The sequence below is a fragment of the Lampetra fluviatilis genome, chromosome 30, assembly GCF_964198595.1.
Source record: "Lampetra fluviatilis chromosome 30, kcLamFluv1.1, whole genome shotgun sequence".
Classification (NCBI taxonomy): domain Eukaryota; kingdom Metazoa; phylum Chordata; class Hyperoartia; order Petromyzontiformes; family Petromyzontidae; genus Lampetra; species Lampetra fluviatilis.
Genome location: NC_136304.1, coordinates 168,954 through 187,135, shown reverse-complemented (window position 1 = coordinate 187,135; position 18,182 = coordinate 168,954). Strand labels below are relative to the sequence as shown.

Sequence of the window (18,182 nt, the reverse complement as noted above, 5' to 3'; positions counted from 1 at the left end):
ACAGGGGGCAGCGTCACAGGGGGCAGCGTCACAGGGGCAGCGCCACAGGGGGCAGCGTCACAGGGCGAGGGCAGCAGCGTCACAGGGGGCAGCGTTAGGGCAGTGTCACAGGGCGAGGGCAGCGTCACAGGGGGCAGTGTCACAGGGCAGCAGTGTCACAGGGCAGCAGTGTCACAGGGGGCAGCGTTAGGGCAGCGTCACAGGGGGCAGTGTCACAGGGCAGCAGTGTCACAGGGCAGCAGCGTCACAGGGGGCAGCGTTAGGGCAGCGTCACAGGGGGCAGTGTCACAGGACAGCAGTGTCACAGGGCAGCAGTGTCACAGGACAGCAGTGTCACAGGGGGCAGCAGCGTCACAGGGCAGCAGTGTCACAGGGGGCAGCGTTAGGGCAGTGTCACAGGGCGAGGGCAGCGCCACAGAGGGCGTGTCACAGGGCAGCAGTGTCACAGGACAGCAGTGTCACAGGGGGCAGCAGCGTCACAGGGCAGCAGCAGCAGCGAGGGGCTGCGAGGCAGCGTCACAGGGCGCAGCCTCAGTGAGGTCACTGGGAGGCGGCACGCGGCGGGGCCAATGCGCTGTGCGAATTGTGAACGTGACGCGCCCCCACGGCGGCAGCGGCGGCGGCGCAGGTTCGCGTGGCTCAGCCCCACACAGAAGCAGCAGCAGCACACAGAGACACACAGAGAGAGCCCCACGCAGAGACACAGAGAGAGAGAGACAGCCCCGACAGCCCTACACAGAGACACACAGAGGCAGCATCAGCAACAGTCCCACACAGAGACAGCAGCAGCACACAGAGAGAGGCAGCCCCACACAGAGACACACAGAGACAGCCCCACACAGAGGCGACGTGATACCCGGTCGGGTAGGCTGCTCCTCTTTCTTATTCTTCATCATCCTCGTCGTATCTCACAGACCAGGGCATCAATAGCCGTGTCAACAGTAAGACGAAGATACACAATTGGAGAGTTGACGCGTTTAGAATCTCGTTCCACCAGCCACTGAAGATTGGAAGCGTGCGCGGTGCCCTCGTCGGAAACGCAACGAAAGTGCTGCAGCAACTGGTCGTCTTGAGCGCTCTCACACGCGGCGCCGTGGTGGTGGCGGTGGTGGGCACGCCGAGTCACAGCCAGGGGAGGCGAGGAGACAGTTTCAGCAAAGTTTGTTGAGTTTATTATCATTCTTCTTCTGCAAGAGACGAAGATGAAGCTCGTGCCCGCACCCCGGCGCTGCCGCGCTGCTGCCGCTGGTGGTGGTGGGTGGCCGGAGAGGTGCGAAGTCTAAGTTGGAGTCCGCGCCGCTGCTGGTGGTGAAGGTTTTGGTTCTTGGAGGAGGGACAACGTGGCGTTTGAGACGTCTCAAGGTAAGAAGGCTTCACTCCGGCAGACACCCATGGACAACGTAGTGCGTGTAAACACTCGGTACAGGTGAGCAGTTCTACACCGTGGCCCAGGTGTCTTGTGACCCCATTTAATCCTCTAAAACAAAAGGTTTACTGTACTTAAGAGAAATATGAATATTCAAAGAAACGCATGTTAGGAGTCAGGGGGGGGGGCACAATACATATGGACCACCCTGTACAGTCGCCTCGTTCTCACTCCACTGCCGAGCGCGTGTCAGAGAGAATGTATTTGGCCTACTCTTCTACATTGGCCAGATGACGTATTCGGAGAGTTACAATGTGCTTAACTCCTATACACGCAACACGTGTACAGTACACGTAACAGCAGTACAAAGTGTTGAGACATGGCAGCTGCTGGAGTCGGGCTGCTGGGAGCGGCAGCCACTTGGGTTCGAGTCGCGGCCACGGCGACCTTCATTGTCGAGCTGCCCCCATCCCACTAAGCCGCGTGACCCGAGTGGGGAAGTATGTTCTTGTGTAGCGTCACGTGTAAAGTTTATGAACCAATCGTGTGTAACACGGTGTTGTATTTACATTATTCGGGTTCAAATTGATGTGAGTGTCCTTTGGTTAATCTGCTGCTGGATGGTAGTCATTTAAGATCTATATATTTAACGTTGTACTCGACTTAAATGTGCATAGGGGCCGTCCATAAATGACGTCACGCACCTGGGGGGGGGGTCAGACATTTGTGACCAGGGGGGGGGGGTGAGAAATGCGACGTCACATCAAAATGCGCAACTTTCAATAAATATAGACAACACGTTCTACTTAATTAAATATACTTCTTAATAAATGTTTTCTACAACATCAGAGTACAGCGCCACATTAAATTCGCACTACAATGACAATAGTTTAAAGCGATTTGAAGCATGTTTTATTTTCAAAATGGAAATATAGTTTTGGGGGGAGGGGGCAGAGCTTTGTGACGTCATATTTGAGAGGGGGGGGGTTTGACTTTTTGTGACGCCGTGTAACGAGGGGGGGGGTCAAACATCGTCCCAAATCCCGTGACGTCATTTATGGACGGCCCCATACTGTACCCAAGCAGTGTACCCATTACATTCTGGCCCCCACGTTTTGGCTTTAACTTGAATCAGTATCAGAAATCATAATATACTGGAGGAATCCGATAAGCTATAAAGCTCTTTTTTCACATTTGCCTAGTAGGGGTGGGTCAGAACGTTGCAACAATAAACAAGACAAAACACGATAGGAGTGCAAAGTGTAGGAAAAGTGTCTCCGGTTTTCCCCTTTCTACTTCGCTGCAAGCTCAGTATTTTGCCAAGTTGTCAAGCAATGGCTGCGTTTCGGGCAGCATTGTGGATGGATGTGTGGACCTCTATTTATCCCACTCCGGGCGTGTCTTCTGTGGCCAGGATGCATGTGTTGGTGTGATACCATTCTCGTTAGATTGTGTGTACCGTATAGTATTGTGTAGGAGAGTCACCCAACTTGTAATGCTCCTCTCCGTTTAAACAGAAATAATCAAGGTTCACATTTATGGATTTTGGGAGACCTGCCGTTCATTAAAAGCCCTCTGTGCTGCACCTGCACTGTGTCAAAGCTGTTGCTCGTTTGTGCAGACAATTGTACGTGTGTATTTTGATGCACTATTCTGTAGATTATGTACGTTTGTTTTAGTACTGTACCTCGTTATTATGCTTTCCGAAGTAGTTGTCAACTATGAAAACGGTTGTCTCATTTGTCTGTCCTACTGCTGTCCAAAATAATATGGCAACAAGTTCTGCCCTTGAGTTGGTGGTTTAGACAAGGCTGTGTGCATGATGAAAGACATGATGGGAATACTGATCCTGTCGTCACAATTGCACCCTTTGTTATCTATAAATGACCTTTTGCGTGTTAAGCATTGCCCGACAATTACATTTAGCCTCAAATCAGCCTTCATGCCCGTTTTACACATGTAAATGTGCAATGTGTATGTAGGGCCTGTTGGTCAATCATGTAGAGTATAGGCCCACTGCTGGATGAAGGCCTCCCCCCACGACTTTGCGGGTCACGTGGGTTGTTTTTACCATACTTCACGCTGGTCAATGCTGATTGGTGAAGGAGAGAAGCTGTGTGAACTTAGTACAGGGCAACAGTGGATTCCGTGCTGTGGAATTTGCTTGTGATTTTCAGTGTTTTTCGAGTGGTAATTTGTAAACTTTTTCTTTTGCAATATAAATAACATTACAAACTTTAAATTGGATAAATTAGAACATCATTGAAATAACGGTGTTTTGTGAATTATTCTGGTATTTCAAGGCCACGCTGTATATCACCACCCAGGTAACACAAACCTGAGTTATAAATGTACAGTTCTACAGTACTGTGTCATTGCCCCTGAACCCAGTCCATGCAGTTTTTGTACATACTTTACAGTTTGTACATGTAATGTAGGACTTTGCACCATTCATCAATTGCACATGAGCAGGTAAAATGAGTCATAAAAGAGCAAGGGTTGGTGATGATAGGATCTCTTTTTATATTTGACTTAAGGTGGAATAATTTCGATTGCACATGAAGCCAGGATATAACCGTGTTTGTATGATATTAAGAGACACCTGCCATAATATTGTGGCAAGAGAGATGTTGTACACAGGTCTGTAATTGCATTAAACATTACACATCGCTGCACATTTGTGGCAAGATGAGCGTCCCTGTGCTCTCCTTGTTGCAGCTGTGCACTTGTGGTGTAAGAGCTTTTAACGAGCATGGGTTTATTAGGCAACACTTCTTAAGTTGCAACGGAATTCATTCCCATCTGGGAAATTAAGCTACCGTTGTCTTTGTGAGTGCGCATTTCTGTGGAATGCTGCGCCTTTATGGTCGTGCTTGGATGCGTTGTGACCTTGGATTGTGACCTTTGATCTGGAAAGGTGGTCACCACCCCCCAACTGCCCCCCAGATGCCAATGAGGTGCTGGTTTTGGGGTGGCGCATGAATGTTTTGGCTGAATAGCTTGTGGATGTGCACTTGTGTGGAATTGCTTCCATTGTGTATTCTGCAGTCGTATTTTGAGAGCACTGTGACCCCCTAAATGTGGCTTTAAAGCCTTTGGCTATTGAGATAATGCTTTTTTGTTAATATTGGTAAAATTCCTCATATTCTTGGTTCTTTCAGTAAAGTCACGTAGATAGAAAATAAAATTAAAATAACATAATAAAATAAAATAAAAATGTAAAATAATAAATTGAAAATAATAAAAGCAAACAACCCACAACGTTGCGGTCGCAACACAAGCAGTCTTTTTTTTCTTTTTTCTCTCCGCCTGATGAAGACCGCTTGTGTTGCGATAGAAACGTCGTTGGTTTTTTGCTTTTATTATTTTCAATTAATAATTTTTTATTTAATTGTTTTTAATTTTATTATCTGGTATTTTAATTTTATTTTCTATTTACATGACTTTACCGAAAGAACCAAGAATATGATTTCCTGCAGTCACGAAGGTTTTAAGTCAAGATTCCTCATATTCATGGGCACATAGAGACGTAGAAAAGTGGCATCTTAGATCAGGTTTAAGACGATAAATAAACAACACAATGTACGTAGCCAATTTTGACCCTTCATGTATTAAAAAATGCTTTTGTAAAAAGAGCAACTGTACGCAATGTGTGGTGCGATAAAATTTCAGATGCAATAACCTCCAGTTTCATGGCTGAGTAATGATTGTCCCCCGTGGGCCAGGTGAAGTGTGCATCTATCCCCTCATGTTAAAATCCCTTGTTAGAGTGACGTGCCACGTGAACCCGTTGGACTCTGGATACACGCTGCTGTGTGCGTGCATGTCGCGTACTGCCTTGCGCAAGCCACGATCAAGCAGCCATATCTCTGCATACCAAGTGGCCGTATCTCTGCATACCAAGTGGCCATATCTCTGCATAGCAAGCAAGTTAAACTGCATCCAGTGTCTGCCACGGTGTCTGTCCGAAGCAGTCAAAACGTCATGATGTCAACATTTAACTGCTGATAAACTTGGACTGTGGGCGGTGGTTCCGTTTTGTTTTGTTGTTCGAGTGCAGATTAACTTACGGTCATTCACGTGAACATTGACCACATTCTGTCCCTTGACCACATTCTGTCCCTTGGCTACCAATTGTAGGTGTGTGATCTACCCGTATGAAGAGTCCTGCTGAAATCTTGACGTAGGCAGTAACATGCAATGTCTGGCTACTGGGATGACTCATGTTCATAGGTCATGTATGATGTCATTTCAGCTTGAGGGTAAACTAGTGAGGTCGCATAGTCTCCCAAGTGTAAACGAGTGTGAGGTGTGTTTTGCAAGAGCATCACCAAGAGCAGCTGGTTTGACGCTCATATAATACATCTTATGGCAATGTTGCTGGTGCGTGTAAACAATGCTTACAAATGCAAAATATCCGTCTTCAAAGTATCCAAAAACACAGATATACGAGGATGATCTTAATGGTCATTTTGAAGTCTGGTGAAATTCAATGTGTACACCACAATTTACATTTGTTTTTTTGGATGATGGACCTGTGGAAAACCCACTCTTCCATATAGGCCTAATTAAGTGATTATATCTAGATTTGAAGCTTTCGTGACTGCAAGGAATCATCTTCTTAGGATTTTTCGGTAAAGTCACGTAGAAAGTAAAATAAAATAAAAAATAAAAACAAAAACACGTGACTTTACCGAAAAAACCTAAGAAGATAAGTGATTATAGGGGTATATTATTCAGTTTTTGGGTTTTTTTTCCCGTCAATAATTCTGAGATACATGACGTGCACTGTGTATATATACACAGTTGCAAGCCGCCAGGGTGTCGCAGTGTGTGTTGTGTCCGAGCGAGCATCGTTATTGGCTTCCCAGCGACTGTATCGTGACGGCCTGTCTCGGCCAAACAAAAGCTCTGGCGGTTCAGCCAATCACACAGCAGTGGAACACATTTCAAAGTATCGTGTCATGTGTTTACCTGCCTGTTCAATGGGGGTTGGGGGGCAGTTGTTGCAGTGGTCCTAATACTCTGTGCGCTGTGAACGCAGCCACGACCTTAGTCTGTTTCGCCACCACATCCAACATCGGTGGCAAAATTCTGAACCAGTTCCAGGCCTCCCGTTTGGGTAAAATGAATCCACAAATGAGTACCTGTCGCAGTATGTCAACAGCACCAGCACTGGGGAGACAAGGGCAGCCGCCAGCAGTGGAGTTAGCAAGAGCGCAGCCTCGTGTTGCCATGCCAGCTTTCATAGGGACTTTGCGACAGAACTTGACCCACCAGTCTGTTAAATGCCGTATGTGGGATTGTTGGCTTTGTGTCTGTGTATTGTGTGTACCGTATACTGTATGTGTAGTGTGTGTGGTGGTGGTGGTGGTGGTGGGGGGGTAATACTGTACTGTAGAGTCTTTTTTGGATGGGGACTTTAACGGTTAAATGTGAGGGACATTGTTTTACTTATTTTTTTTAATGGGCACAGAGATGAAAGCCTTTGAGGTCAGTTGGCAGGCAACGCTACCCCATGCGTGCGTGGACGAATTTCTAGATCGGGCCCTCTGACCTCCTTGAAGTGAACTGCTGTGTACACGGAAGGCGTCGTCGTCGCGAGTGAGTAGGCGGGTGGACATTGTTCTCAGGCTGAGCTGTAAATGAGCCTGCAATAAACTGCAGTGGCTCAGCCACGCCAGCAGTACAAATCACGACTACAGTACTCTCTGTTCGCTCGCATTCCTCTGCCTCTGAAACCCCCTTATCGCCCTTACACCACGAAAAGCACTCCATATCGTAATTACATTTGGGCTGTTTAAAATTGTCCCCTTGCATCAGTTCAATAGCTTCAGCGTGTGCGTGCATCGGACCCATTTGTAGCCCTTGTCCAGGCACAGTGTATGATTTAAGCGTAATAATAACGTTAATAGGTGGAACGCTCAGCGGCATTGTCAATCGAGCGTTATGCTATACACAGCAATGGACTATAATGAAGCAATATACCATGCCAGCCTGTATCCTTCTCAAGGGATAAGGCATGACTCCTACTTTATTGCATTCCAACTTAGAAATATCTACTGGGCTTCAATTGAGAATTAACGGAGTCGCTCCTAAGTATCATCATGTGCAATGCCCATTCCACTGCTGGAGGAAGGCCTCCCCAAATGGTCACGTCTCTTACAAGCCTGGAGCGTGACTCTTAGATGCGTTCCATTCCTTGGCTGCCACTCCATTATTAATCTTGACTGCACTTTTTATTTTAGTATCAAAGGAGAAGGTTTTTAATAAGTGCATACTAGTGCCATACGGTTTAGGAGCATGGTCAGCAACAAAGGCAAATAACACTGAAAAGAAGCATAGAAAGATGTATGCGTGGAATTGCATTGAGAGATCACACAAGGGATTACACCGTCGTTTAAATTCATACAGCAAATAGGGATGCTCGCTTGCACTGTTTATTTATATTTCTGGGAAATTAAAGGGCACGTCAGCCTCGTACCCTTTCCTGATATCTTTTGGCCGAGCAATACATATATTCGTAGTAATTGATTTATTAAATTACATACGTCCACACCATGTGCTGCTGTGCCCCACCAGTATACTTACCCACCAGCTGCCACTGAAACTCTCCCGATTCGAAGTGCCATGTTGCTTTGTTTGCAGCTTTGCTGAAGGAAAAGATCACCTCCAAATCAACGCTTCAAGTGTTTTGTCCCAAGTACTCACATCAGAGACAGTTACAGCACTATAGTAATATTGTATGCAGTAATTCTTAAAATGTTTCCATGTCACTGACGTGAAATTGGCCTACATTGGTGTAAAATGTCATGCGGTGTTATTTAAAAACAGATGAATAAAGTTACGCATATTTGAGAATAGTGTTCCCATAGTATGTCCCTCTCACATGGCTGAGGTTTGAGTTCAACTTGTGATTTCCCAGCCCAGGGGCGAGTGTGTAAACCGCTGGGCCATACAGCCAGCCTGGGTTCATTAATAGCTTCATATTTGAAAACTAAAATAAAATCGCCGATTATTTGTCTCAGTCTTAACATAAACTGCCAACTCTTTCAGTTGTCACATTGTTTAACGTTTTCTTGTTCTGTCTATCTGGATGAAGGGCTATTGACATGAATCTTGACCAGCAGTCTCAAATTATTTTTTCCCAGCAAGACTAAAACTTGTATTATTTTGATGACAGTTATGACAAAGGTTACCCCTGCGAATTGTCAATTAAAACCATGTTATTTTTGATGCAATACATATAATAGCGAATTAAGTAAAAAGGGGAGTTTTCACAGGTCGATTGGGGCTGCCAGTAATAGGAGCAGTGGGTAAAAAGACCTCGGATAGGAGTTTCACTGTACTGGGTTTCACAGCTGCTGTGCTTGAAGTGCTTTTCATTAGGACTCCGTGGCAGTCTGCTGTAGCCACCCACCCACCCGTTGGAATGATGCAAAGCTTTCCCCTGCTGGGCTGCAGGTGCTCATGCCATGCGCTCCATTTGAACTCGATTGCAACCCATTGTTTTGCGACCTTAACAATGTGTTTCAGAGGAGAGTGGGTGGAATTAGGTGGCCAAACGAAGCAGGCTGGGATATGGGGTGGAAGACTGATGGGGGCAGGGAAGGAACTGTCACATAGTTTTGCAGATTTACTTTGTTCTCTTTAAGAGTTTCATGTCCTGTTCTCAATCGTTTTGGCGCCAGATTATGGTTCATATATATTGTCGGTGCTTTTGCCTGTGCCCTGTTGTCCCCAAAGGCTTTTGCTACACACTGCTAATCTCTTGGCTAAACACACCCACGCAGCAAACCATAAAAACACCTGTAAATGGCTATGTATAAACACATGCATACCTATCTTCATAAATTTACCACGATGCACTATTTAGTGTTTCCTATAGGGGATTACTCATACAGCTGGTGTACACTTTGCCCCTCACAGCAGTAGGGAAACAAGCCGACCATGAGGATCCATCAAGTGAGCCTCCTACGCGCTCAGACTCCGGTTTCCATGGCGCCGAGAGGACTTGCCAGTTGATGTGGAATTTGGTTGCTGTTGGTGGAACACAGCAGGCCCGATCGTTCCATCATTTAAGATGTTAAAATTTTAAGGACTTGCTGCCAAACCCTTCCAGGCTCACTCTGATCCGAGGAAATTAAATTTTGAATCTAGTAAGAGCTGTTTGATGTTTTCAGTTGGCGGAAAAATAATTGACGGTGACATTCAGGGAAAATCTAAGTTATAATGTATGTTTTTCATAAATTAGTCACAAGCTTTTTTATTTATAGGAAATTTTGAATGATACTACTACATGCCAACAAAAAGTTATCAAACAACCTTAGTTTTATTTAGACAAGATTTGCATGTCAAGTGCAGCACTTGAATTTGTTTTTATACCTACGTGACTTTACTGAAAGAACCAAAGAATATGGATTCCTGCAGTCACGAAAGTTTCAGATCAAGATTTAAATTCAAATTTTACTAAATGCTACGTTATTTGTATGCTATTAATGTGCACTATTCGTATGCTATTTGATTATTTTACACATTATATTTTGAGGAGAAATATCAGATATCTAGTATGAACACACACTTGCTGTACTGTACCCGAGTTCCATATTGTGATACGGAACAATATTTGTTAAAGAGCACACTTGTTTTCCTAGTGATCGTGCACCTCATAGTATCAGTGGCAGGTGGCAACAATAACTTTTAAGGGGAAGCACCCTTTAGTTTGTAATTTACTTAACGCGGTATAAGTTAAGGGGAAACCCCTTACGGTGTTTTATGCTTTGTGCAGACAGTCATAGACACATTACTGGACATACCAAAAGTTGAACATGTCCATGTATGGGTGACCTCCTGGTTGCTATTTACCCTGCTAATATTCGTCTGTATTGAACCGCATCAGTGCTGTGATATTATTATCAGTGGGCCACTAAATTGCCAGTGTCACATGCCCACATTTAAAATGTGGAAATTACCAGAAAATGTCATATATCTCCATGGGATCCTGGCCCATTTTGTCAATCCGCTGCTCGATGAGGGCCTCCCTGTGCCTTGTGGGTCATAATTCACCACGGTAGTCGTTGCAGTTTGATGAGAGTGGGGTTGTGTAGACGTGGAATCATATTACAGTACAACAATGGATTTTGCTGTAATGCCCTCCACATAGCCTCACGTCCTATGACCACCTGTTTGTGCGTGGTGGCCACCCATCCAAGTACTATCCAGGGTCAACTCTTCTTAGCTTATGAGATCTGACCTGGGTGCATTCTGGGTGATTTTAGTCGTGGACAATGAGCTCTTACCTGACTAAAAAAAAGGATGTCAGTGAATCGTTATCATGGATAAATGCTGGTGGCTGAGGTGAGGTGAGCAGGCCTCTACTGTCAAACAACAGCCAAATGAGAAATGGCCACTTTATCTGCTCTTCAGATCAGGGCAGACCGGTTTTTTATAACAATAACAATTTAAATTACAAAAGAAATGTACAACGTTTACACTTGTGCAAAGAGAAAAAGCACACATCTTTTGGAATGTGTCTCTTTGAAAAGCAAACCGCAGTGGGGGTGCCTTGATTTTATGTCGGAGACAAAATAAAATGGCCTTTTGAAAATCATTGTATCATTCTTTACTGTATTGTGTTGACTGCAGAGTACAACAATAATCAGTACTTCTGACAAATGTCTTTCACAAGAGAGACCTGAGGAAAAAAATTAAGCCTGCATTATTAGATTCTTGAAAAAAAAATACACATTTACGTTCTTGATTGCCAATGAGTGTCTCAAGACTTCTAGGTCATTAAGCTCTTTATTCCACATCAGCAGGTTATAAGCACGCTGTGCGAGAAGCCAGCAAAAGCCACCTCGTCTTAATTAAAGCTTTGTTTCCAAGTATGTATTTGCAGGAATTCGCTGAGAACGGATTAGAGTGTGTTTCTCCACTTGTTTACCGTGGCGCTTTTGTGGCTTTGTGGCATGGCCGCCAGGAGGGGGTCTTCCGAGTGGGAGGCAGGGGACATGGAGGGAGGGGGGAAGGCCCAACCGGCTTGTGCGAATGCTCGCATCTGGGAAGACGTATTGAGGCAATATGTTGCCACTGGAATTCAAGGCATCTCAAAAGAGTGCTGCTGCTTAGCTTAAACCGTATGTCTGCTTGGTGCGGGCCTCTCTGCCAGTTGCTGCGGAGACCAGAAATGTTGGCGCCTCCTCACACACCACTTGCGAACACTCACGCCGAGTTTCTCGTTTCAACCACCCGTCCTTATTGATTTACCACTTTTTCAACATATGCACTTGATACCGCCATCCGTGTGTGTCTGTGTACGTTCATTCTGGTGCACCTGTGTGCGCGTGTGGCTGCATCTCAAGGTGTGTGTGTGTTAGGGTTGCTCACCTGCCCTAGTTTTCCCAGAATCCTCCTCTTTCTGAGATAGCTGATGTCCTTGGATATATGTAAATCTTCCACTTAACACATCGCTTTTACTATGATGAGATATTCCGTTAATGTCCTGTGTTTTTTTTTTATAAATCAGGTGACAACGCTATTGCGGTTCGGCTGCTTCAGGGTTTAGAGACAGCCCCAATATAAATGAAAAGAACCCACCCATAGACACGTGACAGCATTGGATGTCAGCCCACAAACATTTTCATAGTTTGTTTGTCTGGTTTCACTGCAGTTGTAAGGTGCAGCGCTGGCAGTGCGTGCGTGCGTGTCTTTGTCTTTATGCACGCATGTGCATGTGTGAAAACATCAAAAGTATGAGGGTTGTGTTTTTTTATTCTTTCCAAAGCAATGTTTGATAAACAGCAGCAAGTCCAAGGCTTCCGGTTAAAGCTGCCTGGGGTTTGTTCCTTCACCACTCGGCGTTCCAAGCGAGCGTCAGGATGCGTCAGGATGCATCACGTGCCTGTCGCACATTCCGTAACTGACAGCTTGGTGCACGGAACACTGGCTGTGCTTGCTTACAATACATTTTGATAGAACATGCTTTTTTAAGTCTAAATAATAATCGTCATCAGCCATAATCAGTCCGCAGCTGGATGAAAGCCTCTCCAAGCCATCACCATCCCTCGTAGTCCCACGATGCAACCAATCCACCCAGCCCCTGAGCCAATTTCATTTCTCCACCTCTGATTAGCATGGTTGGCTATGTACGGTGCACAAGAAGTTGAATATACATATTCGGGGTGGACCACATCTTGCGCGTTCCCTCCGTTGGCTGCCACTCGGTAGTTATTCTCACCCATTGGCCATCACCCCTTTGAGCGATGTGTCCTGACCAAGCCCACTTACATGTCTCAACAGTCAATAACTTTTAAAACTTGTTCAAAATTACTGCCAGGTTTTTATTTTACTCTCCCAAGTTCACAAATGAAGTGCAATTCCTGCACATACTATAGAGTATAATTACAGATGACGTTCTCTACAGTGAAACTGCCTCTTATCCAAGGTGACTCAGTGGGCGCTATTGGTGCATTTATTTTTTCCATGTTTTTCTGCAGAAATTATTGCCCAGTTATATGTGAAAATTGCTAATGATTGGATGGATTTTCCAACACATCTAGGTAATAAATAATTATCTCCTTCGGTAAAAGTAAAAAAAGCAGCCCTGCAATGACTTTATCACGTCACTGTTGGCAGAAGGGCCTCTGCTAGAAGTAGATCAAGAGAATCCCTCTAAAGGTAATTTGGCCTTCTCTTCCACATTGGCCTGTTTTGGTATAACGGTTAACACACTGAACTTGCAATCCAGAAGTTGCCGATTCTATATCCCGGCATGCCAGTTGAAACATTGGTCAAGCTTCCTTAAATCCGTCACCTCTCTCCACCCAGCAGTATAAATGGTAATGCCACAGCTAGTCGATCGGCAAATCGTGTGTGTTGGGATAAAGTGTGGGTTGCTAGTCGTCTAGCCAGTGCAAAAGTCGGCCAAAATACCCTGTAGAGGGGCTCCCTCGAGTGGAGGCCCTATTGCCAGTACCGTACAGTACAGTAGTAGTGGGGTATTTATCGTCACGTGTCCATTTTATAGGATAGCATTTCATGTTGTTGCATTTCATGTTGTTCCGGGGCATGTTGTGGGTAGCATACTCTGTTCATTCTTCCCATTACTGAATACACTGTGTAACATTTTTTTTTGTTCCTGGGTAGTAAGTGTTATTTCCTAATTGCTTATGCCTCAAAAGTACAGAAATGGTTATTATTCCCCACAAACTTGTTTTTTGTGAGCAGGACAGTGATATTTTGAAATTTACCTATTTTCAATGAGAAAACGGGCGAATTTGTGTCTTTTCGTTCACATAAAATCATAAAAAAACAACATATGAATCACGTATGAATTGTGTTACATAGTGTTATCAGTGCATTCTTTCCACTCTGCATGAGCATATCCTATGGAGCACATTTTTTGTTGTTGCTCATCTGCATTTTACTGGCAACTGCAGCCCTGGCCAAGTTGTAGCATTCGTTAGTGTGATTCTTTCTTGCCATATTTATATTTCCATATTACTACTGTTGAATAAAAATTGCATGTTCTGCTGCGAGAATGTGGAGCAAAGTATTAATTTTATGCTGGCCCTTATCAGCATAAAATAGCACATAGCGTGCATTAGTTATGGCGAGCGGCTAATTTGTCTGCTGCACGGCATCATGGTCCAAGCACACTTTTGAAGCGGCAAGATAGAAAAGTGGATAGACACACGCTGGAGTGCATTATCCTAGGGTCTCTTCTTGTGGCCCTGGTATTACACTATTTATTTGTGGGTTCTTAATTGTTTTATTCTTCCCATAAAAAATACAAAAGTCCAACTCGATAAGTTATAAAAGGCCGTTTAATCCATCAGTATCTTTACTTTGTGTCGGCCATGAAGTGCTGTTGGCTTATTTAAAAAGTATTTAACAGTACATACGTTATGTTCTTTCTATAAAATAACGATACTAATATCGTTATTCACAGCACTCTGTCATTCCACTGCTGTTTGAAGGGATCCATACGGCCTCTCGGTCATGGATATTGTTTGACCATACTTCACCACGCTGGTCAGGACAGCTTGGTGATAATGGGCAGTGGGGGGGGCAGTACCTTTTAAGATATCACTCGTCACCTATGCGAGCTGTAGCCAGAAATCAAACTCAGGTTTGCCAGGTTCATAGCGCGTTATGCAAAATGAGGACCCTCGAAGCTGATGTCATTGATGTGACTACATATCGCCATCACTTTCCACCAGAACTCGCAACTCTAGCTGATACATAACCACCAAGCCTGTGTTAGCATTGTCCCGGTAATCTCTGATGCCCTTGAAACACGTTAAACAGCCTGCATTTGTAGTAAAGCAACCAATGAATAATGCGATACAATGCAACCACCCATGAACCAAAGTGATCATCGTGAGGGGTATGCACTTTGGCTTACTAAATCATCTATGGTTTCATTGTATCTCAAGTGTCACAAAACAATAGACCATATTTGTGCAGGCGTAGGGACGCTTTTTTCGTGAGTCTGAAAGCCAACTTAGCTAACTGCAGTGTACCCCTCGGCGGTTGATGATGATGTCGTCAGATTTCCACGTGTGAGTGTGGTTTTTATAAAATGACTTTCTGCGTTGAAATTAAAACGACTCTAACATTGGCTGCCAATATTATTCTGCGTTTTTAATTATAATTTTGGATATGTTTTTAAAATATACCAGTAGAGAACATTCAAAGAGCATTGCTTTTTTTTGGGGTGTTGCGGTACGTCAATATGTATAAATAGCATGAATACTATATACGCCGCTGGCCTTATAAATGAAATATGTAAGAACCTCGATGCAGCCGTCTAGCACAGCGATATTGATTGTCAGATTAAGTAGCGTGATGTGTGCGACACTTTTGCATGTAAAATTACCGACGATAATCACCCAGAAATGTCTGTCCGTTTCTCGCGTGACTCCACATGAGTCCCACTCCGCGTGACGTCACTCCACATGCCGCACCCCTCCCCAATAACCATTAGCGGGTGACGTCACTCTACATGGGGCAACCCCCCTCATTAATAATCATGAGCTGAACAATTTTTCTATTTAATATTTCAGATTTACTGCAATATACACCTGTCCTTAGACGGGCAAAAATGCTAGTTAAAAATAGACGCTCTGCTCCCCCCCACTGCCATTGAGCATGCCTCTTCAACACCAATGCCTATTCAAGACCAATGCCTATTCAAGACCTATTCAACACCAATGCCTCTTCAACACCAATGCCTATTCAACACCAATGCCTCTTCAACACCAATGCCTATTCAAGACCTATTCAACACCAATGCCTCTTCAACACCAATGCCTATTCAACACCAATGCCTCTTCAACACCAATGCCTATTCAAGACCAATGCCTATTCAAGACCTATTCAACACCAATGCCTCTTCAACACCAATGCCTCTTCAACACCAATGCCTATTCAAGACCTATTCAACACCAATGCCTCTTCAACACCAATGCCTATTCAACACCAATGCCTATTCAACACCAATGCCTATTCAACACCAATGGCTATTCAACACCAATGCCTATTCAACACCAATGCCTCTTCAACACCAATGCCTATTCAAGACCTATTCAACACCAATGCCTATTCAACACCAATGCCTATTCAACACCAATGGCTATTCAACACCAATGCCTATTCAACACCAATAAGTATCCATGGTCTATCCCCTGCTGGATGAAAGTTTCCTCAGGCTGTCCCCATCTCCCACCATTCTGCCGGTGCTGAAATTCCATAAACCCACCTTCTGCACATCAGCTGATCTCATTGCTCCATATGTCACTGCGGTCGTATTTGCGAGCGTGTTCCCTCCTTTGGCTGCCGTTCTGTTGCCAGTCTCGTCCATTGGCTGTCATCTTACAGCCATTCGCTTTCCTTAACAGTCATTATGATGTCCACAATTTATGTTTGTTCCCAGATCAAACGTGTTTCCGTTTCTGTCTGTCAGTGTAAACCTAAACATGTATCGCTCCATGTGTCTCTGCATACTTTTCATCTTTTGTTCCATTTTATTTGTCATTGTGCATGTTTCTTGACCCACATACCACCACATCGAGTAATTCATACCGATTGAAAACTCTCTTGGTCAGGCACATTGATGTGTTGCTTTTCTTGATCAAATTCAGTGTTCCAAAACCACCCAATCCTCTACTCATTTGTCTCTTTATTTTCGTAACTTTGATCCTGATTCTCATTAAGTGCAGTACATTTCCTTAGGTATTACGCATCTTCGACTGGGCTTTCCAGTGGTGACCTAACATTTATATTTCGTTCGTCTATCCGAATTCAACAGACCTTGCAAACATTCTAAACTCACGCATTAGTTTGCCAAAACTCAGCGCAAGGCACGGAAAAAATGGGATTACGTTAATAGAGTGAGCATTGGTGATGAACCGTGCGTTTGTGCAGTGTGGTGTGATCCAGCACTGTATGAATCGCTCACAGCAGGACGGTCCAGTTGTAACACTGCCCGTTAGGAGCAGCGAGGGGCTGGGCACGCTCTTGACTTGTACACGCAAATCGCCTTAGTCACACCACTCGCTTCAATTACTACAGCCACAATTTTATAACACGGCTTTAACCGCGTACGTGCGCTCCCCGATGTGGTCGAATTTTTATAGCAAAATTATGTTATCGCTTTTGTAATTCGGCACAGCCAACAGCCTTTTAACGGTATACACATTTAGGTAGATGCAAGTTTATTGCATATAAAATACCAACGTACTAACATGTTATGCAATTTTTACGTGAAGCGATGGTTTTTTGTATTTCTTAACATTTGTGTTTTTGTATTGTGTGTTGTTGGAACGTTCTCACATGCCCTTACTGGACATTTGTGCTTTATAGCTCATTGGATTCCTCCAGTATAAATACATATTAAAATTCTGTAACTTGTTACCCACACGTCACCATGGTAGACGCTGATGTTTTTTTTTATAAATGACAAAGAATAAAGCATCCTATCTTGCTATACTTTATTTCTTAGATGTTAACCGAGGAGACGGAGCAAAGAAATCCGCTCCTATGCGGGTGCTTGCCGGATTGTTCCATTACAGGATCACGAGAGATGGCGGCTTGGGAAAGGCAATCATCTAGCGGTGGATTGATTGAGCACGGCTCATATTTTACAATTCCGGGAGTAGATATTGCACTGCAGCAGTGTGCTTTGCCAGCCAAGCACTGGAGAAGCCTGCACAAAAGGGCAATTTAGTAATTGAAGTCAATTATTGAAATCTATTTTCATGATATGGGCATACAATGGCTGTCTCTTGAGAACAATGTCAACAGATCATATAAGTTCTATAGCGGATTACCAGACACATTGCTCTTTAAGCATTGCATTGTCCCTGCAGCACATTATCATCAGAGGTCCGGGTGTTGGATTCAAGCCACTGAATTCTGGACCTAGAAACGAGGGGTGCTGACCCAGTCATCCAAATGCACAACAGTAATCACTGAACCAAGCATGCGGGTTTAAAAGGTTTATGTACCTAACCAACATTTTGTCTCTCTATAAGCAAGCGAGGCGTTTTAGTAAAAACAAATTCCACATGTAAAAAAAAATGTTGGCTGCTTGATTGTTGTTGCGCGTGGTGGTGCAAGTGGGGTCTGTGTTGAAATATATTTACACTTAGAACAAACCCTCTTGAGATGCGCTTGCATTTAATCTTCAGCGCCGCACACAGCCACCCAGACTGCAGTCTGCAGGGAGAGGCTTGGCTTCTGTGACGACTGCTGCACACAGCTAGAATCTGATGAGGGCAGACACTTCATTGATCTGCAAGTAATATTTTGCAGG

General features: G+C 44.4%; 1 protein-coding gene across 8 annotated transcripts in view; it reads left to right on the top strand.

Annotated features, from left to right (window-relative positions):
* Positions 1-561: 561 nt before the first annotated feature.
* LOC144943090 (signal-induced proliferation-associated 1-like protein 1) overlaps positions 562-18,182 on the top strand; it is a 149,160-nt gene continuing 131,539 nt past the window's right edge. For all 8 annotated transcript variants that reach the window (XM_078870244.1, XM_078870250.1, XM_078870245.1 and 5 more), the window contains exon 1: positions 562-1,362. The gene's annotated coding sequence lies outside the window, so the exon portion shown is untranslated. The remainder of the gene's footprint in view (positions 1,363-18,182) is intronic.